Source organism: Sciurus carolinensis, chromosome 15 (genome assembly GCF_902686445.1).
Source record: "Sciurus carolinensis chromosome 15, mSciCar1.2, whole genome shotgun sequence".
Lineage (NCBI taxonomy): Eukaryota > Metazoa > Chordata > Mammalia > Rodentia > Sciuridae > Sciurus > Sciurus carolinensis.
The window spans coordinates 10,933,823-10,949,138 of NC_062227.1; the positions used below are offsets into that span (position 1 = coordinate 10,933,823).

The window sequence follows — 15,316 nt, forward strand, 5'->3', positions numbered from 1 at the left end:
GGCCCATCATAATCCTCTGACTTTCTCTTAACGTGATTATGCCTACAAAGACACTGCTTCCCAAATAAGGTCATATTCATAGGTACCAGGGGTTAAGACTTCAACATATCTTTGAGGGGTCAGAGGAACACAATCCAATCCACAGTTAGACCTCTAAAACTTTTGATCTGTGAAATACCCTATTAAGAAGATAAAAGACAAGTTATGGAGTAGGAGAAAATCTTTGCAACCTACATAATCAACAAAAGACTAGAACCTAAAATAAAGAACTCTCACAAATCAATGATAAAAAGTCCCAGTCCCAAACAATTCAATTAGAAAATGAGTAAAAATCATCAAGATTTATACAGTTGGCAAACAAACACATCCAAAGGTGCTGTGATGATTAATTTTATGAGGACTGAAAGTTCAAGATAAGACTGGGTGACTTAGGGAGCCACATCTTGATGGATGGATGATGGATAGATGAGGCAGGGGAGGTAATTCAATGGTAGTGACTCTGGGTTCAATCCCCAGCACTACAAAAACACACCCAAAGGATGGCCTCTAACCCAGAATGGCAATCCTGAGGGTACGGATCTGAAACCACTTCCTCCCATGATAGGTAGCCCATGGGTTTGCGCACAGGCTGACAAGGGCAATTATGCAGTGATTCACCCTTTACGGCTTCAAGACAAGCTTCCAGGGGCCAGTTGACATTGTCCTTCAGACCAGAATCCATCTGTCCAGGACATAATGACAGATTCTTCCTCCAAGGCTCCAACTCCTATTACCCTATCATCATTAGCACAACGTCAGCACAAATACTCTGATCCACGTCTGGCTCCCGCCGTGGAGGGCTGTCTCTCTGGTATTCCCACCCTGAATCCCCACGCTTGCCTGTTTCTGAAGTGGTTCATGCCCCACTCTGGGGATCAGGGGCAATGATTTCTAAATTGCATGGGTTGGAGGGAAGTGGTGATGAGAAGGTTGGCATATTCAGCTTAATTAATATTGAAGGCACAGGAGCCGAGCATGGTGGTGCACGCCTGTAATCCTAGCAGCTCAGGAGGCTGAGGCAGGAGGATCACATGTTCAAACCCAGCCTCAGCAATTTATTGAGGTCCTAAGCAAATCAGCGAGACTCTGTCTCTAAATAAAATGTTAAAAAGGGGCTGGGGATGTGGCTCAGTGGTTAAGTGCCCCTGGGTTTAATCCCTAGTCCAAAAAAAAAAAAAAAAAAAAAAAAATTGAAGAACAGCTAAATTTTGCCAAAGTGTTACGTACAAATGAACAGAATGTATTAGTATTTTAATATAACGTGACATGCTACTGTATGCTTTTTCTTTCTCTCTCTTTTTTTGGTACTGGGAATTAAACCCAGGGGGCTCTACCACTGAGCTACATCCCCAGCCATTTTTATTTTTTCTTTTCAGATAGGATCTTCCTAAGTTGCTCAGGCTGGCTTTGAACTTGCAGTCCTCCTGCCTCGGTCTCCAGGTCACTGGGATAGTAGGCATGTGCCACAGTGCCTGGGTTCCTTCTTTTTGTGCTGCTGAGGATCAAACCCAGGTTCTCATAATGCCAAGCACACACTCTACCACTGTGCTACATCCCAAGATGACATGTTAATATAATGTTAATATGTATATACACACATTAAAAGTTCAGGCTTTCAACTGTGATTAAACACATTGGAATTCATCTTTGTGGAACATTTCAACCCTTCTGCCTCAAAGGAGGGTTGATTAGACGATTGAAGATAACATTCTTGGTAAACTCAGATCTCAAGGCAGAGATCTGAGTTGGAGATAACAAAGTTTTGAAGTCTACAAGCAGATTTGGAGACCCAAATGCTCAGTCCCCAGGAAGATATTTGCTTTGGGATACGGGAAGAATAGTCGGGACCAACACTGCTCTGCCCCTCTGTGATGACCACACCTTCCTCCTCCCAGGCAGAAGACTCGTCACGCTGGGAGATGCAGAGGGCCTTGGGTCAGGACTCTGAGGCTCAGTATTCTGGTGGGAGGCCTCTCTGGCCCTTTGCTGGCATTGCCTGGCAGTTCGTGTCTTGGCTGTCTCAGGTGGCAAGGGTGTTGTCCTGGCCACACAGGTCCCCTGCGTATTATCTAGGATGTGCATTACCTGCTGGAATGCTGAGTCCTCATTGCCTGGTCCTCAGTTTTGCACATTTTCAATCCATCCTTGTACACAGAGGAGCTGTGGTCAGGCCTGTCACCCTCCTGAGGTTGAAAACTTATCACATACACTTAGAGCCAGCAGATAACCCTGTCTTTTTTTTTTTTTTTTTTTTTTTACTTTTTCTTTTTGGGTACTAGGGATTGAACACAGGGGTGCTAAACCACTGAGCCACATCCCCAACCCTTTTTTATATTTTATTTTAAGATAGGGTCTTGATAAGTTACTTAGGGCCTTGCTAAATTGCTGAAGCTGGCTTTGAACTTGCAAGCCTACTGCCTCAATCTCCCAAGCCGCTGGGATTACAGGTGTGGACCACCGTGTCCAGCTTGTTCTGTTCTTTCTTAATAGCTTTTTTGGAAATAAAATTCATGTACTATACAATTGGCTATTTAAACTATTCAATGGCTTTTAGTATATTTGCTTAGTCATGTGTCCATAGTCACAATTTTAGAACAATTTTACTATCCCCCAAAGAAGCCCTGTACCCCTTAGCCATCACCTCTCCATCTCCTAATCCTTCAGTCATAGGCAACTAATCTACTTTTTTTGGTACCTGGGATTGAATCCAGGGTGCTTAACCACTGAGTCACATCCCCAGCCCTTTTTTTGTATTTTATTTAGAGACAGGGTCTTGCTGAGTTGCTTAGAATCTCTCTAAGTTGCTGAGACTGACTTTGAACTCACAATTCTCCTGTCTCAACCTCCCAAGCCACTGGGATTACAGGCTTGTGCCACTGTGCCCAGCACAACTAATCTACTTTCTCTATAAATATCTTATAATCTATGAACACTGGATGCTTCTTTGTTTTCTGTGGTGCTAGGAATCAAAACCAAGGCCTTGCATATACTTGCAAGTGCTCTACTACTTAGGTATATCCTCAGCTCCTGGGATGCTTTTTAACTTATTTAGAAATGCAATTGATTTTTCTTTTTCCTTCTTTCCTTCCTTCTTCCTCCCTTTCACCCTCCCTCCCTCCTTTTTTTTTTTTTTTTTTTTTTTTTTTTTTTTTGTGGTGCTGGGGATTGAACCTAACATATGTCAGGCACTGAGTTATATCCCCAGCTCAGAAATGCAATTGATTTTTGTATAAAGATCTTATATCCTCCAACTGTGCTGAACTCATTATAATAGTTTTTTAGTGACTTCCTTAGAATCAAATGGCCTGCTCCCTCCTTCCCCAGTACTGGGGATTGAACTCAGAGGTGTTCTACCACTGAGCTACATCCCTAGGACTTTTTGAGACACAGTATAAGTTGAAGGTGTTACTGAGGGTGTTGCTAAATTGACACAGTCCTCAAACTTGCAACCCTCCTGCCTCAGCCTCCCCAGTAGCTGGGATTATAGGCATGTGGCGATGAGGTGATGAGGTGATGTGTGATCTGGCTTTTTTCGTCAGCTTTTTTGCTGCTGTGACTAAAAGACCTGACCAGTACAAATGTAGAGGAGGAAAAATTTATTTGGGGGCTCATGATTTCTGAGATCTTAGACCATAGAAGACTGGCTCCATTCCTCCGGGCTCAAGGCAAGGCTAAGCATCATGGCTAAAGAGTGTAGCAGAGGAAAGCAGCTCACAACAGGATCAGAAAAGAGAGAATGCACTTGCCAGATATAAATATATACCCCATGGTTATGCTCCCAATGAATCACTTCCTCCAGCCACAACCCACCTGCCTCCATCACCACTCAATTAATCCCATCAGAGATGGATTTACTGATTAGGTTAAGGCTATGACCCAATCACTTCTCCAAACCTTCTTGCATTGTCTTATAGGTGAGCTTTTGGGGAACACCACATCTAAACTCTAACTCTATCTTATCCTTTTCATGAGCATTCCATCAGTTCAAATTCTGTCCTCAAATGTTTACTTACTACAACAGGCTTTTATGTGGTCTCCCATATTTCTTTTTTTTTTTTTCCATAAAGCATTCTATATTTTTATTCAAACTAAAAAGCTTCTTCTCAGCAAAAGAAACAATTAATTATGTGAAGTGTTGGGACTAATGACACGTTAACTAACTCAGGCTGACTCCTTACTCCCTGGCAAGTGAGCAAGATCAAGGCTCAAAGGCGGTTTCAAAGGTTCATGACGATAAACCGGACCACTGTCAGGGATTGGTTAACAACAGTTCCGCGAACGTGATCAGCTCGTGCTTGCCATATAGTCCAATGGGACTCTCGCCTGCGTGAACCCCCCCATGCCTTGCTGACCTTTAAGCTGATTGGTTCCCGCCTAACCCCCACCCTACAGAAAAGCTGTGTAACTTCCTCAATAAACGAGTTCCTGCTATGACGGGTCTCCCTGACGCGTCTGATTGTCCTCCACCGGGAGGGCTGGGGAGTGGGCGGTCAGTCGGCCCTACCTATCCCAGTCTGACCTTGTTGGGGAGTGTCCCCTTCTCTTGCCGCTGGTAAAGAAGGGCAAGGGGGCTTAAGACCCCGACAGTGAAGAAAGAGCCTACAGATTGGGAGAAAATCTTCACCACATGCACCTCAGACAAAGCATTAATCACTATGATATATAAGGAATTCAAAAAACACCAAAAAACAAAAAACAAAAAAACCCAGTCAATAAATGGGCTAAGGAACTGAACAGACACTTCACAGAAGAAATACAATCAATGAACAAACATATGAAAAAATGTTCAACATCAATTACAGAAATTCCCATATTTCAAAATTAACTCTAAATTCTCTAGATAGCACCAGATTTATTCTAGTTTATCCTACAAACTTTACTGAACATTTTCAATTGTTTCCTGCTCTATGATGAAACTTCTTTATACATGTAGTTCTATATAGAACTTATTTTGATTATTAATATAACTTATTTTGGTTGTTATTATTATTATCATTTTGATACTGGGGATTGAATCCAGGAGTGATTTACCACTGAGGTACATCCCCAACCCTTTTTATTTTTTATTTTGAAACTGGGTCTTACTAAGTCACTGAGACTGGCTTTGAATCTGGTATCCTTCCTCAACCTCCCAAGTAGTTGGGATTATAGGCATGTGCCATAGAGCCTGGCTAGAACTTTTTCTGATCCTGGACAGAATTCCTTAAGAGTGGGTAAAGAGAGCTTAAATCTCCCAATGTTCTGATATTCAAGTACCTTCATAGGTCCTATATCTTAATAAACCCACATGACCCAGAATTTCCATAACAAGTCCTGCATTCATTTATGATAAATAGTGGTTGAACCTTTACAATCTTCTAGGGAGCATTTTGACAATAAAAACAGATCTTGTCTCTGTCCTTTGGCCTTTATAATGAAGTGGGGGGGGGGGCACAAAGACACAAGAAAACAAACCCATACTAATAAAATTACAAAAGTGATCAGTGTTACCAGGATGTAAGTGAAAGAGAATTTAGCCAATATACCAACAATATAGTCATGTGTGGTCAGGGGAGGTATCTTTTAGGAGGTGACATTTAAAAGCAGTTGTTTGTCTACTTTGCAGAAAATTACTGGCATGGTTCAGAGGTGGAGGTGAGCCCAGGGGCAGGAATGTAGCCAGGTCGGTGACCAGATGCTCAACAGGAACATCTTCATTTGAAACAAATCTGCAAAGGGGGATCCCAGTGCAGCCTGGAACTTATTCTCTGCTCACAGCCGAGGGAAGTTACAGGAGAGTGAAGGGGTAGGGGGTGGTCAAGGAAGGGTCCTTATGGTCGCCATTGTCATTCTTTGTGGTTGTCTCTGTTTCGTGTGAATGAGGTGTTCCTTAAGATTCCAGTCCCAGACAACGATTCTCCTTACAGGGTATTGTCTGGGGTTTAGGTCAGGTTGACCATTGTTGTAGGTCAGAGTGACCACAGGGCAACATGTGTTCTAAGGTGGAGGATCTATTTCAAAATGGCATTGCTTAAGTCAAGTTCTCCCTAACAGAGGAGCTTGGCAAGGCCCTAAGCAACTTAGTGAGACTCTGTCTCAAAACAGAAAATAAAAAGGGCTGGGGATGTGGCTCAGCGCTCCTGGGGTCATCCTTAGTAAACACAATAGCACCATCTTGCATATGTAGACTTTCTGTCTCCACTAGGTGCCTTATGCCTGCAGGGAGTCCATTTGTCCATTTGATTGTTCAGACAGGGAATGCAGGGGCTGCTGGTTTCTCTTCCTTCAGCAGTGCAGCCGCAGCGATGGTTTCGAGTTCTGAGAGAAGTCTGGAGGTGCACGGCACAGTGACTTGGGAATGCCAGGGACTAAGCTGTGGTATAAACACAGTGGTCTGTTTCATGCCTTGAGTATTCATAGCCCTTGCTGCTCTGCCACTATGACTTATTTTAAAAACAGACATGTTTCTTTTTCTTCTCTCTCCTCCCTGTCCCTAATCTTGGGGGAAACAGAGTTACCTTTCTTCATCCTAGGCAGAGTTATCTGCCCTTGAACACTCACCCACACAGGAATAAAGTAATTCAGACTTGGGGACCGCACCGGATCTCAGAAATGACGATCTCCCAAATTAACAGGAGAATTACAGCTCTGGCCAGAGAACAGGTGGAATGTAGCCTTTGACTCACCTCTTCCAAAGTTCCGTCCCCCTTGACGGGCAGAATCACAGCCTCAGAAACGCAGGAGTCACCTGTTTCTCCTTTGGTAGCGAAGCAATAAAACTACTTTTTCCTTTTTCTCAAAACCCTGTTGTCGTTATTGGATAGGCGTCAGGGACAAGGGCAGAGCTTTTGGGAACAAAATGACTGCGGAGAGAGGCTGCTTCTTTTATTTTGTGGTGCTGGGGAATTAACCTAGCTAGGCGTGTGCTAGGCAAGTGTTCCCCCACTGAGCTACACCTCTAGTCCCAAGAGGGGTCCACTTGAGAAACGGGGATTCTGGGAGGAGAGGAGACCCTCTGCCCTTGTCGTTCTGCTGCTAGTGAACTTCCAAGGAGAGAGTGTTGCCGAAAGCTGGTCCTTGTCCCCAGTGCCAAGCCAATAACAAGAACATGGTTTTGAGAAAAAGGGAAAAAGTTTCATTGCTTTGCTAGCAAAGGAGAAACCCAGGGGACTCCTGTCCCAGAGGCCGTGGTTGTGTCCATCATGGGGAACAGGGGCTACGTTCCGCATGTTCTCTGTTGTAGTAATTCACTAGTGAATTTGGGAGATAGTCATTTCTGAGATCTTCAGGTGGATTACTTCATTCCTGTGGTAGTTGTGTGCTCAAGGACAGATAAGCCTGCCTAAAATGGGGAGGAAAGGTGATCCTGTTTCCCCTCTGTCACCAACAGCAAGGAGGAGTCAATGAGAATAATTTTTGGTCCAAATCAATTGGCTTTTGTTTGCTGCTAATCACACAAGTATTATAATTATCTTAACTCTAATCACACCAATATCACACATTACTTAATCACTAAATTAGATTACTCTCAGCCCCGAGTAAGCAAGACTCACTCCTTACTAAGACCCGTTCCTAAGGTCCACTCCAATGCGACGTGTCTTAAATCGAAGGGCAGCGACTCCCAGGGACCAGCCAGGAGAGCCCAGGAGATCTTGCTGGGGAACTCTCTTCGGCCGGAGTCCTGATCAGTGAGGATGGTTGCAAGGCGAAGGAGGACAGCGAGGTCAAGGCCAGCATGCTGAGCAGAGATGTCTTTGGCTGTGCAGGCGAAGCTGGATACACCAGCTGGGTACACCCGGGCAACAACACTGTCGTGGAAGATGAGGGCGAGGCAGCTCTGAGGTCACCTCCACAGGAGCATCGGTCACGGTCGGGACACGGATGTTCCAGCAGGTCAACATGAGCAAGTCGGTGAGTCTCCTCCAGACTTGGTGCAGTAGTGGCGTTATCGATGTCAGTTGGAGACTGGGCAAGGCTCGGTCATCAGTCATAAATCCTTCTTATCAAACTCTGCCAGCCGGTCTTGGTCAGGAGGAGTCAGTCATGTGTCTGTCTTACTCGGGGCAATGTCAGTCTTATCTTGGGGTAACATTACATCATTACATCATCAAGCACACAGCACTCAAGTTCTTTTTTTTACAAGTTATACAGAATACACATCACACAAAATGTCACACATTTAATTTGCTCCTTACACCCTGAGATTAGGGAGGAGCAGGGACAGAGGAAGAGAAACATGTCCATTTTAAAAAATAAGTTGCAGTGGCAGAGCAGCAAGGGCTACATAAAGTGGACCATTGTCACAAGAGGACAGTGACTGGCTGGAGCAGAAAGGAAAAAATAATTCTCCCTCTACCCTTTCTGAGTTTTTAGTTGGGTTGGACCTCTATAACAAAAGATAGGATAAGAGAAGAAAAACATAATTTTAAGAACGCCTCATGAACACATGGTAGATAACCTAGAGAAATGAGTAAATCTCAAGAGCTGGTCTCAAAAAGGTGGTTTTTAACTTCAGATTTAAATACTATTCTTTCCCAAAGAATGAAGGGTGTGGGGAAGACTGTCCACCCTCTATTATCAATGGCCAAAAGCCTGATAAACAAAAGCAAGGTTTGTTGTGTAGATTAAAGGGAATAGGCTCTTCACTGATAGTTTTTCAGTAATTTATATGCATCCTACTCTTCCTAGTACAGAGAGAGACCCCCTTAGGAATGGAGATTTTGTTTATGGATGTGCATCTCTCTCTCTAGTGGGAATGGAACCCAAGGGCACTTTGCCACCCAGCTATGTCCCCAGCCCTTTATATTTTGAGGCAGGGTCTCACCAAGTTGCAGAGGCTGGTCTTGAACTTGTGATCCTACTGCCTCAGCCTCCTGAGTAGCTGGGATTACAGGCGTGCACCATCATTCCTGACACAGAATCTCCATTTGTATTGGAGTTTCGCACTCCCCTAATCGCGCTCCCCGCCCGCAGAGAGACGCGACACCTGGTTCTTTTCAGCTCTTTATTCGCGCGCACTCCCTTCCTCTTTGTTCTTTCTTTGTTCTCCTCCTTTGAGGAACTTACACTCCAATATATACATTACTGTAACCAATCAGCATTTGAGCACGAGGGGAGAGCATGAACAGATACAGGCAGTAAATGCAGACATGCAGGGATCATGCACTGTCCACGAGGGAACTTAACCAATCCCTGGAACTTCCTCAAAATAATGTCAGTTGTTTGTGCAAAAGTTAACTGCTCTGGCTCACTGCCAGGCGCCATCTTAGCCACACCTAGGGCCAGGGGTCCCGGGTACCCCGACAGTTCCCCCTTTTTTATTATAAAATTAAGGCTTGGGACCGTGCCTGTCTTAGGTTGAGTGGTCAGCATATGTCCTTACCCGTCATCAGAGTCTGCAGAACATGCTGCAGCTCCTGTCTTAGGTTGGTACATAGCCACCTCCTTCATTACCCGTCTTTGACTACCGGTCCAACATCGAGAGCCACACTTGTGGGGAACTGCCGGCCTCTAGGGCAGTCATGGCCTGATGAAAAATAATCTGGTCCCTGTTTTGGCTGGCTCGTAGATGCACAAACAGATGAGTGAGGAAAAAGATACCAAAGAGGAGTAAAAACCCCAAAGTGCCAAGGCTTGCCCACTGTTTACAAAATTGAAAGCAGAAGAAAACCATTTAGCCAGCTCAGACATAGAAGCAATTTGTACCCTAGTAGAATTAATTTTGACAATTTTAGCCCTAAGTCGTGAGGTAAGATTATCAAATTGAGACGACCAAGTAGAAGTAAGATAGGCTGACAATTTTTTAGATAACCCAGCTGCGGTGCTGGAATTATCATATACAATGGGGGTAGCACAAACAGCTCTTAAAGAGTAAACACATCCCAGTCCCAAAAGTTCTTGTAATATGTCCACTTGTTCTTGTAATAGGTCCACTCTCTGATTCACCAGGAGAATGCCTGTTCTTAAATGTTGGTTTAGAGTTTCTTTAGTCTGTAAGGCTGCAGCTGTATTTTCGGCCAAGTGATTGACTGCTGTTGCTGTAGGTATGGCAGTTGCTAGTGCTGCTGTTGCAGAAACCACTATTGCAGTGACCATAGTCGCTGTGATGCCAAATTCTCTCCTGTTTCTTGATAGTAACACTGGCAATTCTGCATCTGTAACAGAGACTGGGACTGGTAGGAAGGTAGGAACACACATTAAGTCTGCCAGCAGGAACCCTAGAAGCATTTTAACATTGAGAGATAGCACAAATCTGAAGTACAATTGAGAGAAGCAGTTGTTTTGTTACATAGTTGAACTGTTTCTCCTAAGAGTCTAAAAAGAGGTTGTAAGTTAGTTTATTCTGCGGAAACACACAAACTGAGCCGCAGCTCCAGTAAAGCACCGAGTTACCCTTATTACCCAGAGTTAAAAAACCCCAAACAAAGAGACAAAGAGAAAGTTATCTTTAGGGGACCTGAAGGTCTCCTTTATTCCCCCTTTTTGTTTATAAAGAGTATTTTTGAGGGTGAGATGTGTATGTTCAACAATACTTTGTTTTTGTGGGTTATAAGGTACATCTGTGGTTAGAGTTATTTTAATTTTAGTGAGGAATTGGTTCTTACCAATTTTAGTTTTTAAAGAAAAATTTAGACTTTATAACGTAGTACAATCTTTAACAGTTGCTTAACCATAATTGTATAAACCCCTATTTTTAAGACAATTGTTTTAAAGAATAAAACTTAAGAGACACAAAGTTAAGAATGAATTAGTGTTTTTAAGAAATCCTTGCCATTTTACCATGTCATTTTACCATATAGATTAAACTTTGGCTTATATCAGAACATTAGTATTTTACCTTAGGAAAAACCTTAAATAGCTTTAGCTGTTTTACATACATACAATCAACTTAGTTACACATAGACTTGTTGAAACTTGTCCTTTATTACACACAGACTTTTTTATCCAGAAACATTTTTTTTCTTTTTACTAAATATATTTCCATACCCAGAACCTTTTGTTTTCTCTTTCCTATTTGTTGACCCCTTTTTGTTCACATTCTGAAACAACTCTTATGAAATTTCTGAATTTAGATAAATTGCTCTAATTTAATAAGATTAAATATTTTGTTGTTTATAGTACTCTAATTGAAACACAGTTGAAACTTTTGGGACCCTTTATATATAGAATTTTACTTGTTAGGACATAACTTTTAGTAACCTTGTTTTTAGTTTAGTGAGGACACAAAGTAATCGTAAACCCTTTTTATTTACCAACCTATGAAAACACCAATAATGTTTAAGTATGTTACCCCATGTAATTTAAGGAGTTAAAAGTACTTGATGTTATTTAACAATTAGCATTTTAACTTTGTAAATTAACCAGACGTCTCTACAAACACATTTGAGTAATCCCATACATGTTAACTCCAATTTATTTATTTTATAAAAACCAAGATATCAGACAAGTGTCCTGAACAGGATCCGTTGCCTCTTTCCTGCTGAAGAAAAGTCCTAGAAGCAATTGATATTAGACATTGTTTAACATTAACATTTCATTAGTTTGACCACCTGGAGACTTGCAAGTTATTTTTAAAGATATTTTACTTTCATTAGTTTACCCAATTTAAATTGAACCTTTTTAAATCACGTGAATAAAAGTATTTGGATCCATATTTAAATTTTAATTTTAAGAGCGCTCAGTTTTGACAAGACATGACATTAGACAGCACGACACACAAATAACATAAATCAAAGGCCTTGAAACTTTATAGGTAAATGTTCATTGCAATGAAACAGATGTTCAAAAACTTCAGTTGAATAAAAAATAGAACTGATCAAAAAGAAAAAAAAAATCATTAACCTAGGTATGCAGGATCAAAATTATGACCTCAAAAATACAGCATTAAAGAAAAACAAAACAAACGAAGAATCCTAGAAAATAAGTTAGTTAAGTTTAAAACGGACACCTTTTTTTTTTTTTTTTTTTTCTTTTCGGCTCTTTATTCGCGCGCACTCCCTTCCTCTTTGTTCTTTCTTTGTTCTCCTCCTTTGAGGAACTTACACTCCAATATATACATTACTGTAACCAATCAGCATTTGAGCACGAGGGGGAGAGCATGAACAGATACAGGCAGTAAATGCAGACATGCAGTGATCATGCACTGTCCACGAGGGAACTTAACCAATCCCTGGAACTTCCTCAAAATAATGTCAGTTGTTTGTGCAAAAGTTAACTGCTCTGGCTCACTGCCAGGTGCCATCTTAGCCACACCTAGGGCCAGGGGTCCCGGGTAATCCGACATTGGAGATTTTTATACTTTTTATTTAACAAAGGTAATGGCCAGATCCCCAAACAGGAACAGGGTAAGCCAGAATTAAGAGGAAGTCCCCTTTGCTTGAACTGTTGTAAGTCAAGTCTCTGAAGCAGCTGTTTCTTCTTTATCCTTTTCCACCTGGATCTACTCATTGCCCACACTGCAGAGTGGAGCCCTCTGAACCTCTCCATTCTTGGGGTTACTGAATTCTTCCCTCAGATAAACTGAATTTTGTCTGAAGTTTCTCTTTTATCGGGGAGAATGCTTAATGTGGGGCTCAGTGATCAAGGTTTCCTGGGAAGCAAGTTGGAAGGGGAGGGTCCTCACACCCTAGTGTTTGGTTGGCATGGTGAGAGGAAGGGTCAGAGGCCAGGGGGCTGGAGGATACCTGAGATTGCTTCCCCTGGAAAACTAACTTTACCTGGAGAAGCCATCTGTGACCCTAAAGGGACTTCAGTAGTTTTTAACAAACCAGTTCTCTCCCCAGGCTATCATGGACCTGGGAAGACACAGCAGAGCGCAGAAACAAAGGTTGACAGTGTGATGGAGGGTGGAAGAGGCTTTCTCACCAATTTTAATCTCCTCTAGCCCTGGTGAGCCAGGCAGACACCTGGAGAGGCTCCAGGTTGCGCTGGGTGTGCTCATTTAGGGTCAGGCCCTCCCTTTCCCTTGGGCCCTCCTTCCCACTTCCCCTCTTTTTGGTCCCACTACTGACCAGCCAGGCAGGCTGTAGTCACAGGAGCCGGAGTGATGACCATAAACCCTATGCCTCCTCCATTATCGAGGGTTAAAGAAAAATCTGGAGTTAAATTTAAGGAAGCCTTTCAGCAAGAAAGAGGTTCTAGAACCTAGCAGCATTCTGAACCAAAATTGGCTTAGAATGCCCCACCCTGCTTAATGTGCGAGTTATATTTATAGCCAGAGATAAAAGGAAGTGACATCCACCAGCCACCTGATTCGCTGGGGCGAGCATTTGCCTTGCATGGGCATGGTGTGGCAGCTGTGAGTGGCTGAAATTCCATGGCCATGATTGGCGGTGTAAGGGAACCACGCCGGACACGGGAAATCACATAAGGGAGTTTATTAAGCAAACAGAGTGTCTCCCTGAAGGGTAAGAGAGAAAATGAGAGGAAAAGAGAAAGGAAAAGAAAGGGCGCGTGCTAGAGAGAGTGGAAAGCCAGGAGGATAGAGAAAAGTGAGGAGGACAGACAGACGGAAGGGGAAAGATGGCAGGGAAGCTATGGTAAACAGTTGAATTCCGCCGGGCTAACGGGGGACCAATATGGGGAAGGATACTTGCAAGCTGACTGATGAACAAATAGCTAGCCAGGATGTTCCCAGATTGACAAGTGGTTGGGAGGCGGGGAAATGGCTGCACCTGATGGGCGGGGGAGCAGCTTTACATTACAGGCGGAGACTCGGTTGCTTGGTTACATGAGTATACACTCAGGTTAGATGATAAGCCGTTTATACATTATGATGTGTGGAGACTGCTTTGGGCAACACTCTGTAACCCCAGTGTAGAGACAGATCTAGGCCATACAACTTGGTATAAAAGAAGTGTGAATTGTGGCCTTGAGAGTGCCGGCACCTCTTCACCACCAGCAGAGGAGAGCTGTCTCTGGACCAGTTCAGCACAGTCTTACCAGCATTCCCAGGTTAGGGCTGTCTGAGCCTCCTCTCTATAAATCTGTAGCTGTGGGTGGGAGTGGGAGAGCCAGCATGAACCTCAGTCATACATTTTTTTTTTTAATATTTTTTAGTTGTTGATGGACCTTTATTTTATTCATTTATTTATATGTGGTGCTGAGAATCGAACCCAGTGCCTCACACATTTGAGGCAAGTGCTCTACCACTGAGCCACAACCCCAGCCCCAACCTCAGTCATATTGAAGGCCAATATATTACTACTCTGAAGTGTGAGAACCTTGAGTGGTCCCGGTTCAGTGACCCTTGCACCACTGCATGGGAGCAGGCTACCTGACAGTTCAGGGATGACCCCTGCAGCTACCAGAGAGAGGATCCTTGTTTACAAGGTGGACCATCAAGCTCACCCACTGTTTAATCTGTTTTCTGTTGCTATTAAAAATACATTAATTAAAAATGGAAAAATAAGAGACAGAATAGCTAAAGCAATCCTTAGCAAGAAGAGTGAAGCAGGAGGCATCATAACAGCAGACCTTAAGCTATACAACAGAGCAATAGTAACAAAAACAGCATGGTGGGTGGGGATATAGCTCAGTTGGTAGAGTGTTTGCCTTGCAAGCACAAGGCCCTGGGTTCGATCCCCAGTACCGCAAAAACAACAACAACAACAAAAACAAAAACAGCATGGTATTGGCACCAAAATAGACATGTAGACCAATGGTACAGAATAAAAAACAGACAAACCTGCATAAATATGGTTATCTCATATAACCAAAGCAGACGAAAGCACCAAAAGCATACATTGAAGAAAAGATAGCCTATTCAACAAATGGTGCTGGGAGAATTGGAAATGAATATGTAGCAAAATGAAATTAAACCTTTATCGCTCATCCTGCACAAAAATCAACTTTAAGTGGATCAGAGATTTAGGCACTAGAATATAGACCCTGTGCCTAATAGAAGAAAAAGTAGGCCTGAATCTTCATCATGTGGGCCTAGGACCTGACTTCTTCTGCTTGAGGAGTCTTGTTAAAGACTCCTCAAGCAGAAGAAGTAAAGTTAAGAATCAATAAATCAATAAATGGAGTCAGAAAAGCTTCTTCTCAGCAAAGGAAACAATCAGTAACGTGAAGAGAGCCTACAGAATGGGAGAAAATCTTTACCACATGTACCTCAGATAGAGCACTAATCTCCAGGATACATAAAGAACTCAAAAAACTTAACACTCACACACACACACACACACACAAAATCCCACAAATAACCCAATCAATAAATGGGTAAGGAACTGAACAGACATTTCACAGAAGAAACACAAACCATCAACAAACATGAAAAAATGTTGATCTCTAGCAA

The 15,316-nt window shown here is 42.8% G+C and overlaps 1 non-coding gene across 1 annotated transcript; it reads left to right on the forward strand.

Moving 5' to 3' along the window:
* Positions 1 to 14,539: 14,539 nt before the first annotated feature.
* On the forward strand, positions 14,540 to 14,613 carry Trnaa-ugc (transfer RNA alanine (anticodon UGC)). The gene has a single exon. It is a non-coding gene; the product is annotated as a tRNA-Ala (tRNA).
* Positions 14,614 to 15,316: the final 703 nt, after the last annotated feature.